Consider the following 10,599-nt stretch of genomic DNA (forward strand, 5'->3'; position numbering starts at 1 on the left):
ATATTTATTTTGTTAGAGAAAAGTTGTGCTTTTGGAGGGATAAAACTTCCTATATTTTCAAGAGAACAAATATAAGAAAGTCTTTGACGGAGTTTAAGGCTTGGGGAAAAAGTAATATTAATGTTGCTTGAAAATTTCTCATTTTGTCTCACTTGTTCCACCGTGATAGAAGGACCTTTACATGATTAGGGCAACTTCAGAATAAATACTTATGATAGACATTTGATTAACAATTATAAAAACATTTGTTTATTTCCTTTTCAAAATGGCTCTACCTACTCAATGCTGTAAGAATTTTGTTCTTAATGCTCTCATTTAGATGTTAAAATGTTATCTGGTTGGGAGCATTTATTAAAAAGTACTGATATAAGACTATTTGGTATTAAGTTGCTTTAGCATTCTTGATTTTGACAAAGTCAAATGCAAGTTTTCTTGCATAATTAATTTTAGAAAAATATTGAATGTTGTTCAATTATCATCTCTTAAAAGATAATGAGGCCCAAATTCTGAGTTGTTTAACTGAATTGAAAATAACTGCTGATTGTATGTTCAGATAAACTTTTTTGGCAAGTGATACTAATGAAATAGTATGTCTATCATTTGGCGTTATGACAGTGTGAGCTATTGTCATTACTTAGCATCCATCATCTGTCATCCAACAATCATCCTTATTGTATCTAGTGTGTATGTAGTTGTATTCGACGACCCCACCTGCCAACCAACAAGGCTGACTTGGCTAAAAAATTCGTAAGGGTTCCGCGGAACCCAGTGTCTCGCCAACTTTTGCTGTTAATCACAGGCTCAACAAAAATGAGATGAGGAAAAAATTTAATAAAAATATTCCTCTCGATACAATTTTTTTATTGTAAGAAGCTTCTGTCCAAGTTTGGTAAAAATCCAGGATAGTTTATGAATCTAATAAATGTTTTAAAAACTTTAACTGCAGACTGTATGTAATGTTAACTGGAAGAAAAACTAAGTCCATTTATAAGTAATATATGGAAAAACAGGAAATTTTTTTTTACAAAATTTCCTTCTAGATACTAGCTTTTGATCATAAACAAGCTTCTGTCCATGTTTGGTACAAATCCAGGATAGTTTAAGAAAGTTATTAAAATTTTAAAAACTTTAACCACAGAGTGAATGTAATGTTTCCTGGCAGAAAAAACTAAGTCCATTTATAAGTAAAATACGGAAAAACAGGATTTTTTTTTTTTTAAATTTACTTCTGGATACTATCTTATGATCATAAACAAGCTTCTGTCCAAGTTTGGTAGAAATCCAGAATAGTTTAAGAAAGTTATTAAAATTTTAAAAACTTTAACCACAGAGTGAATGTAATGTTTCCTGGCAGAAAAACTAAGTCCATTTAAAAGTAAAATACGGAAAAACAGGAATTTTTTTTTTACAAAATTTACTTCTGGATACTCTTATGATCATAAACAAGCTTCTGTCCAAGTTTGGTAGAAATCCAGGATAGTTTAAGAAAGTTATTAAAATTTCAAAAACTTTAACCACAGAGTGAATATTTGTGGACGCCGCCGACGACGACGCCGACGGAATGTAGGATCGCTATGTCTCGCTTTTTCGACAAAAGTCGAAGGCTTGACAAAAAAAGAACCGGGTAAAATGCAAGTTTTGAGTATTATCTTGAAAACCACTATAGATAGAGTAAATCTGACGGGATGGAATGTTGAGAATGTTGAGATCTACCCTCTGATCATTTACATCAAAACTGTCTGATACTTCTTAAGGGAGATATTGCTCTTAAATGATGAATTTTACCAATTATTTTACATTTTGCCTTTTATCTTGAAAATTATAATAGATTGAGAAACCTTAAAAAGCAAAAATGATCATTAAGACAAGATCTACAAATTAGTCAACATGATCGAAATTGTGTGAGAAAGTGCTATTTAAGGTAGATAGGGTGTCTTCCTCCATCTTGGATTTTGTAATACCTGAAAACAATCGGTCTAGATCTTTAAAAGAATGTGCAAATTTTGAGAGTAGTAGGTAATTCATGTGTAAGAATTTTCATTTCAATATAGAAAATGACATGTTTTTTCATATTTATGGTTGCATTTTACAAAAAACAGAAAACTTTTGTTTGATTCAATTTTTTCCAACTTTGCCACATAAGGGGAGGCAACTCAAATTTAAGGGCAGATAATTCAGATTAAGGTACTTTTACAATAGAATGTGTTAGGAATTTACCTATTTTATTATCTTGGATTTTGTAATACCTGAAAACAATCGGTCTAGATCTTTAAAAGAATGTGCAAATTTTGAGAGTAGTAGGTAATTCATGTGTAAGAATTTTCATTTCAATATAGAAAATGACATGTTTTATCATATTTATGGTTGCATTTTACAAAAAACAGAAAACTTTTGTTTGATTCAATTTTTTCCAACTTTGCCACATAAGGGGAGGCAACTCAAATGTAAGGGCAGATAATTCAGATTAAGGTACTTTTACAATAGAATGTGTTAGGAATTTACCTATTTTATTATGTAGCAAGAAAATGGGTCCGGTGACCCCATTTTTTCTTTTTCTTATCTGAAAGCATACTATTAAAGCTATCCTCTCATATTTTATCTCAAAATTCTATGGTGTAGTTTTCGTTTTATGGCAGAAAATTGGGTTTTCCATGCATAATCTATACAAAATCTGTTAATTTTGAACAACCTGTAGTGTGAAAATAAGCCCTGTGACCCATTCTTTTTATCATTTTTTTTTAAAAGCTTGATATAAACTACATTTTGGCAAATTATTAAAAAAATCTATGATGTATAATTTAGACACCCCATCTACCTTAAAGACGATTTTAACAAATTTTTGGCACTTTTTGTCTAATATCGTAAAAACTATAATAGATAGAAAATATAAAATGCAAAATTGATCAGCAAGAGACAAGATCTACAAAAAAATTAAACATGACCAACTGTCAGTCTCTAAGTGCTGTAAGTGATTTATAAGATTGGTGGTTCTAACATAGGAGAGAGTTGTAGTACAGGTAAACAGATGCTCTTTACTGACGATTTATACCATTGTTTTGCGTTTTTGTCTATTATCTTAAAAACTATAAAAAAAAAACCCAGATAGACAGTTTAAATAGCACAAATAATCAGCAAGGCAAGATCTATAAATAAGTCTAATTCAAAAATTCAACCATTAGTTGACTCCTCATAGTTCTTGCCCTTAACTGACACCATTTTTTTGTGTTTTGGAAAAATTATCATTTAAGGGGAATAACTCCAAAAAGAAGTGACAAGTCATCTGACAGTTTTGGTGTAAATGGACAGTAGGTAGATCTCAAAATTCTGAATACTTATGGACTTAATTGAAATAGTCTTACAAATCCTTACAGATTTCAAGTCATCTGCATACCATTGATTGTATTTATATACAGATAAACAGCTGATATATTAGAACATTTGAAAGGTTAGCTGTACTGTTCTGTAACCTTTTAATCTTTATTTGCCATTTCTACCCACTTCACATGTTATGTTGAACTTGCCCAATGGGATATTTTGAAGTTCTAATGTTACAACAATAACTGTTGTCTTTATCTATACCTATATCTATGTTATGTAATTAGTATAAAAATAAGGAGATGCATGTAGTATTATTGCCAATGAGACAACTATCCACTAAATTTCAAATGAAGTCGATGTAATTAATTATATGCAACCGTACGGCCTTCAACAATGAGAAAAACCAATACCATAGTGTCGGCTATAAAAAGCCCAGACATGAAAAATATGAAACAATTCTGAATTGAGAAAACTAACGGCCTAATTCTCAGACCATTATTCAACTGTATTTGTTCTGGGAACAGTATATCTAACATATATGTTCCTGATTTGGTGTATGAAATGATTGTTATGTTTACATATCCGTCTGGCATGGTTCATCTGATCTTGACCTAATTAGAATGAACCTTTAGAAGTTAGGTCCGTTTCGCAGATACTATAAGCACTAGGTCACCCATATTTGGCCAATGGGATGACTGTAAGATGTACATGTTTGTTTGGCAGGGAACATCTGACCGTGACCTAATTTACAAGAATCTTTCATAAATTAATAGGTCCGTTTCTAAGATACAATAAGCAGTCGTCATCCATATTTGGCTACTGGGATGATTGCAAGTATTACATGTTTGGAGGGTACATCAGACCTTGATCACATTTTCATGCTCAGTTGGTCAACATTATTTTTTTATGGTTAGGCCCTTCGCTAGCCAAGGGTTACGATCCACTTCCCTCCTCTCTGGTAACCCTTGGCTAGCGAAGATGTTTTTTAAGATACAACAAGCAAGATGAATCTATTGTTTGTGTCCGTCTTACAGGGTTCATATGGCCTTGACCTTATTTTCGTGGATTTATATTCCAGCTGCAGCGGCGTATTAAAACTTTTTGTATTTAGCTTTATATTTCGGAAGGTAGAAATCCTGGATTTTTCATATCTTGTATATAGATTCCTTGTGGTACGAAGATTCTGTTGGGAATATGTCCATTCTTTTTGACCTCTGTTCGATGGTTCAGCGACTGCTTAAAAAACTAAAAAAAAAAAATTCATGTGGAATTCTCACTTATTATGAGTAATAGGATAATGATATTTGGTATATGGATCCTTATAATGCCTACATATCTACCAGACCAGATTCCTTCTTCATGATATATTACGAAATTGGACAGAAGCTTTTTCATTTTCACGATCAGGGACTTGGACAGGATTTGGAAATTGTTTTTCTCATTTTTTGCATTGAAAATTCAATTTTCCATTTTCATACCACATTCTTAATTTACGCTATGATGCTTGTTTAATCTTGTTTTGAGTGAATTTATCAACTCTGGTACAAGCAGGCCATAATTAAAACTATCCATGAAAACAACAACTTTAGTATGGATAGTACAATAAGGGATTGAATCCGAGTTGATAAATTTGAAGACTGAACAATGAAAAAAACAAAATAAAAACAAAATAATATCCAAATCCTGTATTCAAGCGCCAGTGGAAATAGCATCTCATGATTTTTTTTAATTTTCTCAGTGTTATTTTCTGTATTTATCGGATACATGGTCTTAGTTTTTGCAGTTACTCTTCGTGGACAACAGCAATCGCAGAGGAGACAAAGTGTTCCACAGAACCCTTTTCTATTATTTTTCTTTACAGGAACTAATGGTTGGGAGAACATGTATTAACCAATTGCAAACATACCTTTACCAATGCGATAGAAAAGCTTTGAATTTACAAAATTTGCAAGGGATTTTAGAATATTATTTTTTGAACGTATATATCTATAGTACCCAAATATTGGATCTTATCTTACCTCATCCTTTTATAGCAGCACCATTCATCTGTGTACTTTGGGGCTGTAACAAAATGATAAAATTGATAGATGTATGACTAGGTTATTTGTCACTTCTGTCATATCATTTATAGTTTCGGGGGAAACTAGCGGTATCTTAGATAAAGTCCAAGTCGCTGGAAAGTTTACATATTTATTTCGAATCCATATATTTCAATCATCCAAACATAACTCAATAACAACATAACTCAATAACAACATAACTCAATAACAACATAACTCAATAACAACATAACTCAATAACAACATAAAACAAATATAGAACCAATCAAGATATCTTGTTGTCAAATAATATAAAGTCGCGTTTTGCCGAAAAGAAAGTAAAATTTGTGTTATATTATACAAACTTGTATTTTTATATTATAATGATAACGGAATAGAAACTAAGTGGATATCATATATTAGAAATAATTTTGATAATTGTGGTATGTCCAATATATGGAATGCACAGTTGGTTGATAAATGGTTGACAAAATGTATTGAGCAAAAACTCAAAGACCAGTTCCAACAATATTGCTTTGCTTTTGTTGCAGACTCGCCTAAAACTATATGTTATCGTATTTTTAAAAAGAATTTTCAATTTGAAAAATATTTTTCTTCTTTGCCTTACAAATTTATTCATACATTTTGCAAATATAGATGTGGAAGTCACCACTTGCCGATTGAGTCTGGAAGGTGACAGGGTTTACCGAGAGAAGACAGAATCTGCCGTCTCTGTGACTCAAACGACATTGGTGACGAGTACCATTATATTATGAATTGTGGAACATTTAAGTTGGTAAGAAAGAAATTTTTACCCAAATACTGTTTGTCAAACCCTAATATCTATAAATTTGATCAACGGTATAATTCATCAAATATTGTAATATTAGAAAAACTACGTAAATTTATCAAAGTTATAAATGTGAAAGTCAGTCCTCCAAGTTAATTTCATTGTATTGTTCGCACATGCATGTTATAATTGTACCTTATAGTTATATTTATGTATGTTCTCTATAACTATGTAATTGTAGTTTTATGAGAAATAAAGTATTCGTTATATTCGTTATTCGAAAGCGAGGATTACGGATTAAAAACATGTTTCGTATAGGTTTGTCAAAAATGGCTTTCGACAGTTATCACTTAGTGTCAATTTATATGTATTCTTTGTTACACATCTTTAATCATAAAGACGGATATAAATCTTTGATAGTTAATTTAAATGAAAGGATAGTACAGTTAAGTGTAAAATATAAGTAACTTTTGAATAGTGTAACATACAATTATTAAAAACCAATGACGACTCGGAATGATAATAAAAAGCATGAATTATAAAAATATACAAAATCCTAAAAGTGAACTTTGAACGAACAATTTTCGGGTCATATTACCCCGTCGCTCCCTATCTGATACTCCGGTATCAGCATGTATAAATTATTAACGAATAATATTTCAAAATGCACAAAGGAAAAATATAAACGAACAATTATATGTACATCTTATTTACAAGCGCGCTATTACGAACATTTGTCGTCTAATTTTCTCTCTCTCGAATTTTTTTAAAAGTACATGTAATTGAACCAAGTGTGTCTAAATACCAACACAAATATTTCATGAAGCAATATGTATAAAACGAACGATTTGCCTATAACGTTATGCAGGTATGTAATATTTGCCACCAAGCAAATAACGAATGAACACTCGGTGTCTTTCTCACAGAAATGTGATATTCTAATTTATATAGGAATATAAAAAAATCATTAAAACATTGTCATAGCATAAAATCAGTTATGTCAAATAAATCTGTTTTCATCACCAACTCTATTTCCACCTGGAATGAATATCAAGAATATCACGGAGATTCTCTTCAATTTGAACTCTGTTACTACATATTTTAAGTTTCAGGAACATTTGTCCGAACTATCTCTGTAGCAAGATTTCAAGATTTCAAGATTTATTAGGAAAACACTCAGACACATATACAATGTGTTACAATAGGTCATTATTGATAACATATATACATTAAATATGACAGAAATGAACATCCAAGTCAGGAGCCTCTAGCCTTTGTTAGTCTTGTATTATTTTTAATTTTAGTTTCTTGTGTACAATTTGGAGTTTAGTATGGCGTTCATTATCACTGAACTAGTATATATATTTGTTTATGGGCCAGCTGAAGGACGCCTCCGGGTGCGGGAATTTCTCGCTGCATTGAAGACCTGTTGGTGGCCTTCTGCTGTTGTCTGTTCTGTGGTCGGGTTGTTGTCTCTTTGACACATTCCCCATTTCCATTCTCAATTTTATGTGATTAGATACAAATAAATATGACAGTACAACTTCGCACTTTGGACTTCAATTAACTATATTAATACAAACAAAATTTAAAGAAGAGAAGACAGTTTTCTGATAAACACTGACAATTTCTTATATAATTCAATATTGCAAAGTGACAAAAGACCTTCCGTTTTTACAATATTTGGATTATTTCTATAATATTGTGGTAAATATCTGTTTCTCAATTCTACTATATCTGCATTTTTACAAATAAATAATACATGATATTCATCACCAATATCCTCTTTGTATAAATTACACATTCTTTCTAGTTTTGGTATATTGCATGTACCATCTACCAGTTTCTATAGGCAATCGTAAATTTGCAGTTCTAAATTTTGAAATCCAAATTCTAAATGACTCTGGTAAACTAATAAGATATTTTTCTATTTCAAAACTCTTTTTGTACAGTGAATAAAATTGTCTACGCGATGTGGTGTGCAAGTCACTGTACCATATTTGTATGAACTGGTCACACAAAATTTGTTTTACTAAATCCTTTTCGTATACAGCAAACTGGTTTAAAAAGATATATAGCTCATGCCTAACTCATTAAATACAGATTCTATGTGGCTTATCCACTTGAAATTCACCCCATGATTGTTTTTTAAACATAGCATTAACTTGTATAATGTACTGCTCAGTTTATTTTCATTTAATACTAATTTACTCCAAAAAGAAATCATCCTCAATTTGACCCGAATTTCGAGTGGAAACCTCCCAAGTTCTCCATAAACCATAAATGATGCAGTTGAATTTCGAACTTTCAAAATTCTTTTACAGAACTGTTGAACTTTAGATTGAGAAAATAAGACATAAGAACGAAATACGTATAAAAGTCAAGTGTAAAAATCTTTCTGATTGCATTATTTGAAAATACAAAGTCTAATGGAAAAGATAAGACAATTTGTTTTGTCTAAATAAAATAGTTCCTACTTATACTATAATATATGCAATTGAAATTGAGTCGTGTTGTTTAAAAAGATGCATGTCTTAAAATGAAATAAATGTTTAACAATGGTTTCTTTGAAGGCAAAAAGCAGTTAAAATGATTTTTCAAGGTTTGGTCGTTTCAGCATAGGATCGTCACTCCTATATTGAAACTCCTTTGAACACGAATTGGGTGACGAGTCCAAGTCATGCTCGAAAGGGGTCGAAAGAATATACAAAATGTTTTGGTACGTCTGTGCCCGTTATACCATTGTTAAAACGTGAATAACACCAATTTTGTTACTACTGTTACTTGATATATTGATTGTCATTAAATGTTTGTCTGATAAAACGACCATCAACTTATGTAAAAACACTAGGTCCAAACAAATATTCTATGACAATCCTATATGATATTGAATCTTATACTAACAAACCTATGCGTCTGGAAAAAATGTCTTTTGTGTCTGCATAATATGTTTATTAATCTTTTGTTGTGAAATTGTGGGAACAAACACTTTTATAAAATGTGAAATTTTATACATATGGCAATTTACTTGAAGACTTATCTAGTTCATGTAGTTTATATGACAATTCTACAGCAACAAAAGGAGGGGGTGGCTATTGTCTCCTTGTCTTGTGTGCTTTTATACGTTTAGTTTGAAAAATGCAAACTTTAAAATCATGTCTTATTTCTGGGGGAATATTTTCTTCCGGTTCCCATGTTTGTCTCTGTGACTAAACCCTAACCATTTTATTTTGTAATACATTTTTTTGTTATACGCTTTGCTTGAATTACCCGTTTTACTTGGTACAGATCTTGATCATCGTTAGTTCGGATATCATAGGTATGCCGTTGTACTTGATTATCGATTCGTATACGTTCATTAGAGTCTGGCTGTGTATCGGTTTGAACAATTTTCTTCGGCATCTTGGGCATTTTCCTCTTCATTATCTTCATTGTCTGACATTTAGTCAGTTGGGACATCTACATTGTTTGTAGGCCTATCTTGTGGATTGTAATATTGTTTCAACCTGTTTGCGTTGACGGGTCCTTTGATTGGTACATCGTCTGAACAGCGCCGTAGTTTGTATGTGTTCATTCCGGTTACCTCAGTTATGTAATATGGACCTTGCCATTTATTACAAAGCTTTCTTGAATAACCAACTGGCGTAGTCTATGTGTCCATCCAAACTTTGTCTCGAATTCTAAAAATTGCCTCTCTAGCATTTTTATCATGTTGTGCCTTGTATTTCTGGTGTGCCTCAAGTGAATTTTCTTTGGCTCTTTCTAAATGGTCCTAAAATGTCCATATGAACCTTTCTGAATACGTCTAGGATTGGAAGTGGCTGCAAAGACGCCGGGCGTTTGTGCGCATCTATCTTAGCTCTTTGACACTGTATACACGTCTGTACATATTGTTGAATGTCAATGTACATACCAGGCCAATAGTATTTATATCTTATGGTATGATAAGTTCGTTCAATGCCACCGTGTCCACCAAGTAAACTGTCATGGTATGACTTCAGGATATCGTCTCGTAGAGTAAGGGGTACTGCTAACCGTTTGACTATTCTATCCGCCCTGTGACCTTTTCCTTTTGGGTAATATAAATGAAATAATACATCGTCGTCCAACTGAATGTAATCTTGCGATTCGATCACAGTTTTTCTTGCTTGTCTCGTTATATCTGGTAGTTCTTTATCTTTTATGTACTTGATGATATGTTGAAAGTTCTCATCTGCTCTTTGATCACTCACGACCTTTTCGTGTGTGCTTGTAGTAACTCGCAAATGGACGCACATGTCTCTAGCTCGATGAAATCGGCTTCTGTTTGTGTTGATGATTCAACTGTAGATGTCGTTGTAATAGCAACCACTTCCGTATCATAAAATCGTCTACTTAAAGCATCAGCGTTACCATTAGCCGTTCCCTTTTTGTGAATTATTTCAAAATCATAGCTTTGCAGGAACATAGCCC

This window comes from Mytilus californianus, unplaced genomic scaffold (assembly GCF_021869535.1).
Source record: "Mytilus californianus isolate M0D057914Y unplaced genomic scaffold, xbMytCali1.0.p SCAF_1, whole genome shotgun sequence".
Classification (NCBI taxonomy): Eukaryota; Metazoa; Mollusca; class Bivalvia; order Mytilida; family Mytilidae; genus Mytilus; species Mytilus californianus.